The sequence below is a fragment of the Rhinopithecus bieti genome, unplaced genomic scaffold, assembly GCF_001698545.2.
Source record: "Rhinopithecus bieti isolate Rb0 unplaced genomic scaffold, ASM169854v2 scaffold_46235, whole genome shotgun sequence".
NCBI lineage: Eukaryota > Metazoa > Chordata > Mammalia > Primates > Cercopithecidae > Rhinopithecus > Rhinopithecus bieti.
The window spans coordinates 1,083,696-1,096,486 of NW_016819762.1; positions in this window are offsets into that span (position 1 = coordinate 1,083,696).

The following is a 12,791-nucleotide window of genomic DNA, read 5'->3' on the forward strand; positions in this document are numbered from 1 at the left end:
CTAGATCAGGGTGTCATAAGGACCTTTAAGCCTCGTTACAGAAAGTACTCTTTGGAAAAGATTGTCAGTGCTGTGAAAGAGAACCCTGATAGAACCTGAAAGTCTGGAAGGATGATAATATTGAAAATACCATCATTGTTATAGAAAAAACCATGAAAGTTATCAAGCCCCAAGCCATAAATTCCTGCTGGAGAAAACTGTCCAGATGTTGTGCATGACTTCATAGGATTTACGACAAAGCTAACCAAGGAAATCATGAAAGAGATTGTGAATATGGCAAAAAAAAAAAAAAAAAAAAGGGGGGGGGAGATGAGGGTTTCAAGATACGGATTTTTTGAATAAATTAAAGAGCTAGTAGACACCACACCAGAAGAATTAACAGATGACTTGATGGAGATGAGGGCTTCTGAACCAGTGCCACACAATGAGGAAGAAGACATAGAAGCAGTGCCAGAAAACAAAGTGACATTAGACAATTGGCAGAAGAGTTCCAATTAAAGACTGCTTTTGCTTTTTATGACATGGATCCCTCTATGATATGGAGACTGAGACTAACACAAACAGCAGAAGAAGGAAGAAGGATTGGTACCATAGAGAAACGTTTTTAGAGAAATAACAACAACAAAAAAAATCAGACAGAAATTACAAGGTATTTCTGTGAAGTTACACTGAGTGTGCCTGCCTCTCCTGCCTCCCCTTCTACCTCTTCCACCTCTGCCACTTCTGCCACTTCTGCCACCAGAGACAACAAGACCAAACTAACAACTCCTCTTCCTTAGCCTATGGAATGTGAAGACAGTGTGGATGATGACCTTTCTGATGACCCACTTCCACTTAATGAATAGTAAGGTATATTTTCTCTTATGATTTTCTTAACATTTTCTCTAGCTTCCTTTGTTGTAAGAATACAGTATAAAATACATATACAAAATATGTTAACTGTGTTAGCTGTTTATGTTATCTCTAAGGCTTCCAGTCAACAGTAGGCTATTAGTAAAGTTTTTAGAGAGTCAAAAGTTATATGTGGATTTTCAGCTGTGCAGGGGTTTAGTGTCCATTCCTAACTTCTGTGTTATTCAAGGGTCAACTGTATTACCCAATCCAATTCACAAAGATTTCCATATATGTTTTCTTCTAAGAGCTTTAGGTCTTACACTTAGATTTTTAAATCTATCTTTAGTTAATTTTTAAATATGGTATGAAGTAGGAGTCCAACTTCATTCTTTGGCGTGTGGCTATCTAGTTGTCCCAGCACAATTTGTTAGAGAGACTGTCATTTCCCCATTGAATGGTCTGAACACCCTTGTCAGAATCATTTGATCATATATGCAAGGATTTATTTCTGGGTTCTCTATTCCTTTAGTCTATATGTCTCTTTTTATTCCAGTACCATACTGTTTTAATTACTGTAGCTTTGTAGTAAGTTTTTAAATCAGTGAGTCCAATTTTTTTCTTTTAAAATTGTTTTGGCTATTAAGGTCCTTCAAGATTTTATATGAATTTTAGGTTTTTCTATTTCTGCAAAAAGTGTCATTGGGGTTTTGATTGGGATTGTGTCAAATATGTAGATCACTTTGAGTAGTGCTGTCATCTGATGTTCTTTCTTCCTGACAACAAATATATAATGTTTTGCTAACACCAATTCTCCAATTCGCTGGACACCAGCTGGATCTCCAGTAATTCATTTCAACTCTGACATTAACTCCTGGAGTTAACCTTCACACCCTGCAGATTAAGGGCCCAGGCTGCAAGACTGCCCCATTTCATATACCAACTGTAAATATGATACCCTGGCTACCCATATTCCTGCCTGACCAGCTACAGTTCCTTAAGCTACAAAGTCGAGTTGCTGAATTGAGATCTTTTTTCTTTTTCGATGTTAGTGTTTACAGCTATAAGTTTCCCTGATCACATTTTTATTGCATCCCGTAAATTTGCTTGTGTGTTTAATGACTCATGCCTTTCTTCAAATTTGGACTTTTTTTTTTTCACTGTGTTTTTGTTTTGTTTGTCTGTTTGTTTTGTTTTAAATAATGTACCTCTTTCCCCTTTACCTCTGTTCTCTCTGTCCAGGATTCTAACTAGTTGGATTTTTATATCTCTTGGTTCAATCCTATACAATTTTTATGTATTTTTTAATTGTGGTTAGAAAAAAAAAAATCACGTAACAAGAATTAATATCTTAACCATTTTTAAGTTCAGTAATGTTAAGTATATTCACATTGTTTTGGAATAGATCTCCAGAACTTTTTTATGTTGCAAATCTGAAACTTTATACTCATTAACAGTTCCCCTTCCCCCTCTCTCCCTAGCCCCTAGCAAACATCATTCTACTCTCTAGATGAATGAATTTGATTACTCTAGATACTTTATGTAAGTGGGATAATATAGTATTTATTTTTTTGTGACTGACTGATTTCACTCAGCATAATATTGTCAAGATTTATTCATGTTGTAACATATGACAGGATTTCCTTCCCTTTTAAGAGACTGAATAAAATTCCATAGTATATATATATTACCACATTTTGTTTACGCATTCATCCATCGAGAGACATTTGGTTTGCTTTCACCTTTTGGCTACTGTGAATAATGCAGCTGTGGACATGTGTGTGTATATCTCTTTGAGACCCCGCTTTCCATTATTTTGGATATATATATATCCAGAAATAGGATTGCCAAATCATATGAATTTTAAGGAACCTCTGTTTTCATAGCAGTTGCATTATTTTACAATCCCATCAGCAGTGCAAAAGAGTTCCAATTTCTCCATATCCTCACCAACACTTCTTTTTTTCGGTTTTTTTTTTTTTTTTTTTTTTTTTTGAGACGGAGTCTCGCTCTGTCACCCAGGCTGGAGTGCAGTGGCCGGATCTCAGCTCACTGCAAGCTCCGCCTCCCGGGTTCACGCCATTCTCCTGCCTCAGCCTCCCGAGTAGCTGGGATTACAGGTGCCGCCACCTCGCCCGGCTAGTTTTTTTTTGTATTTTTAGTAGAGACGGGGTTTCACCGTGTTAGCCAGGATGGTCTCGATCTCGACCTCGTGATCCGCCCGTCTCGGCCTCCCAAAGTGCTGGGATTACAGGCTTGAGCCACCGCGCCCGGCCTTTTTTTTTTTTTTTATATAGCAGTCATACTAATGGGTCTGACGTAATAATTTCATTGTAGTTTTGTTATGCATTTCTGTGATGATTAGTGATATTGAGCATCTTTTCTTATGTTTGCTATTTGTATATCATCTTTGAAGAAATGTATATTCAAGTTCGTTGCCCATTTTTAATCAGGTTATTTGATTTTTTGTTTTTAAGTTGCAGAGTTTCTTTACATATTGTAGATATTAATCGCTTATCAGATATATTATTTGCATATATTTTCTCTGATTTGTTAGGTTGCCTTTCCACTCTGTTCATTGTGTCATTTGATGCACAAAGGTTTTTAGGTTTAATATAATCCCATCTATCTATTTTTGCTTTTATTATATTTTTTGTGTCATATGTAAGAAGTCATTGCTATGTCAGCGTCATGAAGATTTTTCCCTATGTCTTCCTCAGGAGTTTTATAATTTCAGGTCTTATATTTAGGTTTTTAATTGATTTTGAGTTAATTTTCATATGTCATGTAAGATAGGAGTCCAGCTTTATTCTTTTGTGTATGGATATCCAGTTTGATATGAAGGAGACTTATTTTCCCACTGAGTATTCTTGGCATTCTTATCAAAGATGAATTGATCACATACACAAGAGTTTATTTCTGGACTCTCTATTCCATTGGGCTGTTTGTCTTTATGCCAGCACCATACTGTTTTCATTACTGAAGCTTTGTAATATGTTACAAAATCAGGAAATGTGAATCTGCCAACTTCATTCTTCTTTTTCAGAATTATTTTCAGCATCACTTGTGATTCTGTATGAATTTCAGGATGACTTTTCCTGTTTCTATAAAAAGCATCATTGGGGTTTTATAGGGATTTTTATAGGGATTTTGTTGAATCTGAGTCTGTAGATTGCTTTGGGTAGTATATACATCTTAATATTAGTATATACATCTTAATATTAAACTTCCAGCTCATGAACATGGAATGTCTTTCCATTTATTTATGTCGTCTTGCATTTATCTCAGCAATCTTTTATTTTCAGTAAACACATTTTACCTCCTAGGTTTATTCCTAATTATTTTGATCCTTTTGATGCTACTGTAAATAGAACTGTCTTCTTAGTCCTATAGATCTTTTGTACTTACATTTTCTCTTGTATATTTTTTCATTTGTACTCTGAGAAAATTCTTAGGCATTACCTTCAATCTTTCTATTCATTTATTTTAGAGGGGTAATCACTTCTTAATTTGTAACAGATCTTTCTTTTCCCTGCTTGCTTCTTTTTAATTTCATTTTGTTCTTGTCTTATGGTTTCACTTTTTCTAATATCCCCTGAAATACCAATTAGAACTGTTTTGAATATTGCTTTAGTTCTTTTCAGGTCCTTTTTGTTTATGTTGTTCTATGTATTCATCTTGGCCCTTTTTTCTTTTGTTACTGGTCTTCCTCAGAAACCTGGAGATCTTTGGCTGTTCATATATATTTAAGAATGAAATATTAGATTGATCAATATAATAACTGGTGTGGGTTTCCTTTGCCAGGGTTTAAATGTGCTTCTTTCTCTGACAGGCTTCCCCAGGTGGGAGGGTTAATTACTAACCCATGGTGTACAACTGGCAGGCCTCCTTCTAGGTGTATGGTCATGGAACAGATCAAAGCCCATCCTATACACCACCCCAAAAACTCAAATGAGGGCGCTTTACTTAAGAGCAGACACGGCCGGGCGCGGTGGCTCAAGCCTGTAATCCCAGCACTTTGGGAGGCCGAGACGGTGGATCACGAGTCAGGAGATCAAGACCATCCTGGCTAACACAGTGAAACCCCCGTCTTTACTAGAAAAAAATACAAAAAACTAGCCGGGCGTGGTGGCGGGCGCCTGTAGTCCCAGCTACTCGGGAGGCTGAGGACAGGAGAATGGCAGGGAACCACCAGGGAGGCGGAGCTTGCAGTGAGCTGAGATCCGGCCACTTGCACTCCAGGCTGGGCGACCAGAGCGAGGACTCCGCCTCAAAAAAAAAAAAAAAAAGAGCAGACACCCATATAAAAATGCCTCTTTACGGCCGGACACGGTGGCTCATGTCTGTAATCCCAGCACTTTGGGGGGCCAAGGCGGTGGATCATCTGAGGTCAGGAGTTCGAGACCAGCCTGACCAACATGGAGAAACCCCGTCTCTACTAAACATACAAAATTAGCTGGGCGTGGTGGCACATGCCTGTAATCCCAGCTACTCGGGAGGCTGAGGCAGGAGAACTGCTTGAACCCAGGAGGCAGAGGTTGCAGTGAGCCGAGATCAAGCCACTACACTCCAGTCTGGGCAACAAGAGTGAAACTCCATCTCAAAAAAAAAAACAAAAACCAAAATCCTGTTTCCCCGTCTCTCCCACCCTTTATTTCTCCCTCTTTGTCTCTGAGAATTGTTCAATTTTCTTTCAAGAACAGACTTCCACTTTTTATCTTAGAATAGATGCCAGGGTGTTAGTTTCTGTCTTAGATTCAGAAGAATGAGAGTGGGGAGCTGACAGGCACAGATTTTCCACAGACAGTCCTTCACTGAATTGCTTCACTGTGTGACTCACTATCCACTGGTGTTTGTTAGTAACCTCTCCCAGACTCCTCCATCAGGAAAGCCAAGTCATCGTTTCAGCTGTGTATTCTGGGATGAAGTTGTTTCATGCTGTCTGTCCCTGTTTCCCATTTCTTGAAATTCATTGATAACTTTGCCCCAGCAGTGTCTTGTAACCACTTCCCTCATTCTCATTATTGTTTTTCCTTTTTATATTTATTATCTTTCCAGTAGAATTTAGTGAAGAAACATAGTCTGACATCTTGAATTGTGGAACAGCATGCATTTAAATTATATTTTAATTAATTTCTGCCTGAAAATATTGAGTTCTCAGTGATTTACGCCAGTTGGTATGTGACAGCTCAGTGATGCAGAAGAGACCATTTTGCTCTCTAAGGGTCTTCATCAGAATTGTGCTTGCATTTATGTAGTACTTACATCTGTGTCAGAGTGCTGTGTCTCCCATCTTAGATGACGACTATATATTAATATGTCCTCTGCTTTCTGTTGTTTCATTACATTAAGGGTAGAATACTATATTCACAGTGAATAATCTGTTAGTATTCTTCAAGACCTCTTATCTGCCAGGCAGGATGCTAGATCCTAAAGATAACAAAGATAAGTAAGGTATGTTCCTTGTCCTCATAGACTCATGGGAGCTCACATTCTAGGTGGGTAGAAAGACCAGTAGTTATGAGACAATATAATAGACATCACAGTGTACAAAGAGCTATTCTTGTGTGGCATAATGAAGCATATAGGTACTGAACTAGCAAATAAAGGATCCTCAGTCAATACCGGTGCTTCCTCATCAAACATAAGTTAATATTTAAGATAATTTTATGTTTAAGATGCCAGGAGCTAAATAAACTTTTCTCCCCTACAGTTTTGACACACGATGAACTCTAGCACTGGTTTATATGAGAAGGAAGGTGAAAGCATGACAGGAAAACTGCCGCCTGCTGGGGAAATGTGGAGCCCCTGCTGAGACGATTTGGAAGTCTCATGAAGATCAGTGACATATTCTTTAATTTTAAAAATTTGTAATTATTTAAAACAGGTATTTAATATACTGAATAAGTTTAAGTTATATAATAAATGACCATTGAGTATTTAAAACCTGATTGTTCCTTTTTCCTGAGGTACCGGACTAGCTGGTGTTTATCAAACTGTAGCCTTTTATATCTAGTTTTATGTGCATCCACATTTCCTTATTCACAAAATGCATTTAAAATTACAGAAATGCATTTAGGCTGGTGCAGTGGCTCACACCTGTAATCCCAGCACTTTAGGAGGCCAAGACAGGTGGATCACCTGAGTTCAGGAGTTCAAGACCAGCCTGGCCAACACGGCAGAACCCCATCTCTATGAAAAATACAAAAAATTAGCTGGGTGTGGTGCTGGGCACCTGTAATCCCAGCTACTTAGGAGGATGAGGCAGGTGAATTGTTTGAATCCAGGAGGCGGGGGTTTCAGTGAGCCAATATCGCGCCATTGCACTCAAGCCTGGGCGACAGAGTAAGACTGTCACAAAAAATAATATAAATAATAAAATTACAGAAATGCATTTAAAATTACAGAAACCTATTTTTTTGTATTTCTTTCCTTCTGAGACAATAATAATAATAAAGCCCATTTGTACCTTAACTGGTGTTTTAAAATGGAAGTAATATTGTTGCATGGTAATCATTTATCTTAATGTTTTAATGCGGTATTTGGATGTTCTAATGTTTCTAATTTTATGTCATAAAAATTATTTATGGGCATGTGGGATATATGTGTATTCTCTTTTAAAAGGACTAGGTACTTTTATGAGAACTAGTTGAGGATATAAACAGTTTGTTTTTCTGATGTGTATTAATAATAGATGAATAATAGTAAAATGTTTAAAAACTATCCAACTATTCTAAAATCATAGGATCATGGGACTGGAAGAGAACTCAGTACCATTTGGACCTCATCCTGTGGAGAGTCTGATTCATTAGGTCTGAAGTCAGCTTGGTAAATCATGATTTTTTAAAAAGCTCTCCAGATGGTTCTGTAATTAGACAAGTTTGTTTGAGAAGCATTTAATAGAATTGGGCCCCCAGCTAGTGTGCCAGCCCCTGTTCTAAGGCCCTGCCTGTAAAGCTGAGCCTCAGGCCATCTTGGAAGTTCCGGGACAACAGGGAACTCTCTACCTCTAGAGACAGGCTGGTCCGTCTTTGGACAGCTCTGTACACACAGTTCCATCATGAGCCAGAAGCTCACTCCTGTGAGCTCTTCAGAACGAGGCTAATCCTTCTGTATTACAGAACAGCCCATAGAGTTAAACATCAGCTCCATTCATTCCTAATAAGAGGGCACCTGCCTCTCCCTCTCGCAGTCATCTCCCTTTCTTACTTGTTCGTGTTTGTCTGTGTTAAAATGGAGTGTACCATTTATGGCCTGCTCTGGTGGAACTAGGTTATTCCTGTGAGTTCGGAGTATCCTATAGAGTACACTCAGAGGCTGGAGTAGTAAGTGGTCCTGGGGCGGCCAACATAATGGTGCTGTCTAGCTCACTCCTCTTGGGAGTCAGCTGTAGCTGGGGATTGGTAAGAGGTGAGACTCTGTAAGGTTCTAGGCCAGATGCTCCACCCAGCTACCCAGTGGTCTGCTGCGGTGGCCGGGGCGCAAACCCCGACTATAAGATGGTACTTTGTTTTCCTTTGTTACCAGCCTGTCTTCACTTCTGTGAGAATCTTATAGAAAGGATGATCAGCTGGGCAGAGACACCGGATTCCTACTTTTATTACCTACGGTGGCCTTCTTCAGTATTCTAGATCCCATATTTTCATGGAGTATGAAGCTAAAATTACAGAACAGTGTAAAGAGTCTTGATGCCCCCCCCCCCTCGCTGTTTGTATCTTATGATCTGAGTGGCCAATTTACACCAATTTACATGTTTCATTTCCAGGTGAGTAATATGTTATACCAGAAAATCCAGATTTATAAATAAGGTATTTCTTTACAGTGAAATGTTTTAATTAAACGGCTTGTTTTAAAAATGCTGTTATGTCAGGAGCTCTCATGCATACAAACTGCTGTGCCATACAAAAATGCACCCTCCTCAGGGACATTACATAACTGAACCATAGGTCTTGCCTTGAGTATTTGGTAACACTTGGAGAGAAAGCCATTCAGTTCCCTTGTCCTGGAAATGCTGAACAAATATAGTCCAACGGCTTTCATGATATATTCAGGATCCTAAATTCTGGTTCTCGGCTGCAGGCCCTATGTCAAGTTTTAACAAAAATCAAATCATGGAAGTAGTGGAGGTCAGTGGGATGGAGGGGAACTAGTTTCTAACTATGAGAAGTGATAAATGTCTTCTCTTTCTGCCTTCTTAGAAAAAAGTGTCAGAACAGTGTATCTAAGCTCAGAATGAGAAGCATTTGTGCTTGACCCACAGTGACGTGTGAGCTTTACGTAGAAAGTAGACCCAGAATCTGAGCATGAAGACAACCCAAAGTCGGCATACCACCTCCAACGATTAGGTCCAAAAGGTTTTGTTTTGGAAGTGCCTATCATTTGGCTCCAGTTACCCTCAAGCTCCTAGAGAACAACTAGCTCCTAGAAGGATAGCATCAAATATTTCTAAAGGCACCTCAAGCCATGTCAGCCTGGTGTTATAAAATCAGGCTTTTAATATTAAACATGTAGTCTGACACAAGTGGGACCTGCCCACAGAACTGCTTGTTGCTGTGCCAGGTCCTGACTCCAGCACCTGAGAAGCAACCAGACAACAAACTGCCGCTGCCCAGAAGAGGCTCCGTGAGCCAATAGAATACTCTCAGGGCAGGAGGTACAGGGCAAGTCAGATGAACACGTGGATCGTGTGTCTCAGATCCATAGTTTCAGAGAAGAAGTGAAAGGTGCTGATGGGCCCACGCTCAAACCAACAAGCAGAAGTTATGACCCAGCCATTGTCTTGCCCACTTCGGTTACTTGACTTCATAGACTGAAGGGGCTCCACTCACTTCCAAAGAACCAGTTGATTGGTTAAAATCTCACCTTTGGTGGCAAAGTGAGAGAGAGGAAACATGATGGTCCAGGGCTTTGATGGCCAAAATTACAGGTAACTTTGTAAGTTAGAGGGGCTTGGTCAGGTGTGTAAGCCCATCCTAGAACCACTCTTTTTTAGAAGTCTTCAAGTGTTATGATAATGTGACAGCTGTTCCCCATTTTCTGTTTGTTAACCCCATTTACCAAATACAAACTTCTATTTTCTGAGAAATTCTAAGGGAAAGCCTCTAGACTTAGAACTAGTAACACCTCTGTTGTAAAGATCTCTGATTTGGAAAATAATCTTGTCCTTTACAGTTCATAATTACTTGAAGTGAAGAAGTTTACTTCAGTCATGTAGATCTGCTCAACTATGTAAAGTTTGTATCCTACCTGATGTGATTTTACTTTAAAATGAAAGGTTTTATTAGAATTGAAGAAAATTACTCAGATTTTAAAGATGGGCTTCAAACCAAGACATTATTTGAATGACAAGGGTTCCAGATCAACCTTATGTTTAATTTAAAATTTTCAGGAAAAGGAGAGGAGGAATAATTATGGTACTACCTTTGGTGGGTAAGATGAATGCTGAAATAAACAGAACTCATCCTGTAGTACAGTATCTAGTCTAGAGCATCAGATTGAAACTGCTTTCCATACAGATGTCCTGTCACAGACCTCTGCTGGGTTTGTCTTCCTTACACTGCTGGTAGCTTTTCCTGTTTCCCCATGTCTGCTTCCACCAGAAAACGATTTCTAAAAAGTTTCATCTAAATAAGGCCAGTAATATAGTAGGTCTCTCTGCCCTGAACAGATTGAACAAATATTTCAACAATTTAACAAATAATTTAAGTACCTACTGTGTGCCAAGCTATCCTCTTTAGGTTATTAGACAGTATAAATGACAGACATTAATATCCAAATGAAAATGTTGTGAAGGGCAAGTGTCAAGACAGACCTAACAAGTAACATTTTAGGATGAAACCTGAAGAGTTAGTGCTAGCCAGGCAAGAAAGAATAGTATGGAAGGAGTTTTGTTCATTTGAGGATTGAAAGAAGGCCCATGAGGTTGGAGCCTGGATGACAAGGCAAGTGAGTTTATGAACCATGTGGAGAGCTTTTGTGATTGGATCCTCAAGCGCAGTGAAGGGCTAACATCCATTCATATAAATCGTAAACTGCTCAGTGAATATTTTTATGCCTTCATTGTTTCCTAATACTTAACAGCAGTAGCAACTTTTTGGACAGAAGCTCTAGATTTGCTAATGCTGCTTTTTTTTTATTGTACAATGTCCATAATGAATTTCCTCTGATCTGAGGCCCTGTCCTACAGGGAGAGCCCTCCCTTCATTCCACAATTGCTTAATGTTTATGCATTTAGTAGGAGAAGTAGATGCTCTTTTGTTTGCACAAACAACTATAGTATGAACTGTTTCCACTTTAACTTGAGATAACAAAGCCACAAACATTGCAGGAAACAAAATAGTGCAACGGGTGGTATATATGAAGTGACAGGGTATTTAAAATCCTAAGAAAATTTGACACAGTGAAATGTACATAATTTGTTAAAAGAATTATCCCTGTTTTTTTGAGACGGAATCTCACTGTCGCCCAGGCTGGAGTGCAGTGGCACAATCTTGGCTCACTGCAACCTCCGCCTCCCAGGTTCAAGCAATTCTCCTGCCTCAGCCTCCCAAGTAGCTGAGACTACAGGCGCCCGCCACCACGTCCAGCTAATTTTTTGTATTTTTAGTAGAGATGGGGTTTCATCATGTTGGCCAGGCTGGTCTTGAACTCCTGACCTCAGGTGATCCGCCCACCTTGGCCTCCCAAAGTTCTGGGATCACATGCCCAGCCCAAGATTTATCCTTTTAACAGATATTTTAGAGAGGATTTTTCCTTCGTATACTGGTTTCCCTAACTAGATGTAATTTTGCTCCTATGAAGAAGATGCTTTATCTCTAAAGAATTATCCTTTTAAAAGATACTTTAGAGATAAAGCATCTTCATACTTAGGAGCAAAACTACATGTAGTTAGGGAAACCTATAAGAAGGAAAAATCCTTTTTAACCGTACCTACAAATGGCACACTGTACTCAAAGATATACAAATCTCCTGTAACAACAAGGAAGTATATAAATACCAAGAAAACTTAGAGCAGTTGAAATCCACTCACAAATGCTGCAAGCAGTGGTTACTCCCTTATGCTTTTTAAATATGTTCAATTCTGGTTTCCTCAGACCTTGGCACTAATGTTCCCAGTGGCCCTTCCAAGCCACGGCGGCCCAGTCCCTGGGAGTTATCTGTCAGAATGATGCTTATCCCAGTAGACTCAGTTGATCAGGAAAAACAGACCTGAGTGAAGGTTGGAAATGTGTTCAAAATAGACATGCAAGCTGAGTTGTCTCCTGTATGCTTCGTTAGAAACAGAATCCTAGCATAAAGCAATAAATTAATATGCATATTAAGCTCTTGTTTATCATAGAAGCATTCCCAAAGGATTTGCTCAGCATAAAAGGATTTGCAGAGTTCAGGGTCTCTGAGGTGTGAACTGTAAGCTGGCATTAAGATTAAAATGACTTTTTTTTTTTCTTAAAGATCATGAAGCACTGATTTGGGCCTAGGGGTAGGGAGGGAGTGGGCTTGGTGCCTGCTCAGTGAGAGCTCCTGAGGCTCTGGATCTCCCTTCTTCTTGCAGTTTCCCTGCAGCTCTCATGCCTGCTGCACCTGTTCATGCTCTTTATCTTCAGACTCAGACTGGCTGTTCATATATTGCCACAACGTCATGAGGATTAAGAATTCGGAAGCTTTGGCCGGGCGCAGTGGCTCACGCCTGTAATCCCAGCACTTTGGGAGGTCGAGGCAGGTGGATCACGAGGTCAGGAATCCAAGACCAGCCTGGCCAAGATGGTGATACCCTGTCTCTACTAAAAATACAAAAAAATTAGCCAGGCATGGTAGTGGGCACCTATAATCCCAGCTACTCGGGAGGCTGTGGCAGAGAATTGTTTGAACCCGGGAGGCGGAGCCTGCAGTGAGCCGAGATCATGCCACTGCACTCTAGCCTGGGCAACAGAGCGAGACTCTGTCTCAAAAAAAAAAAAAAA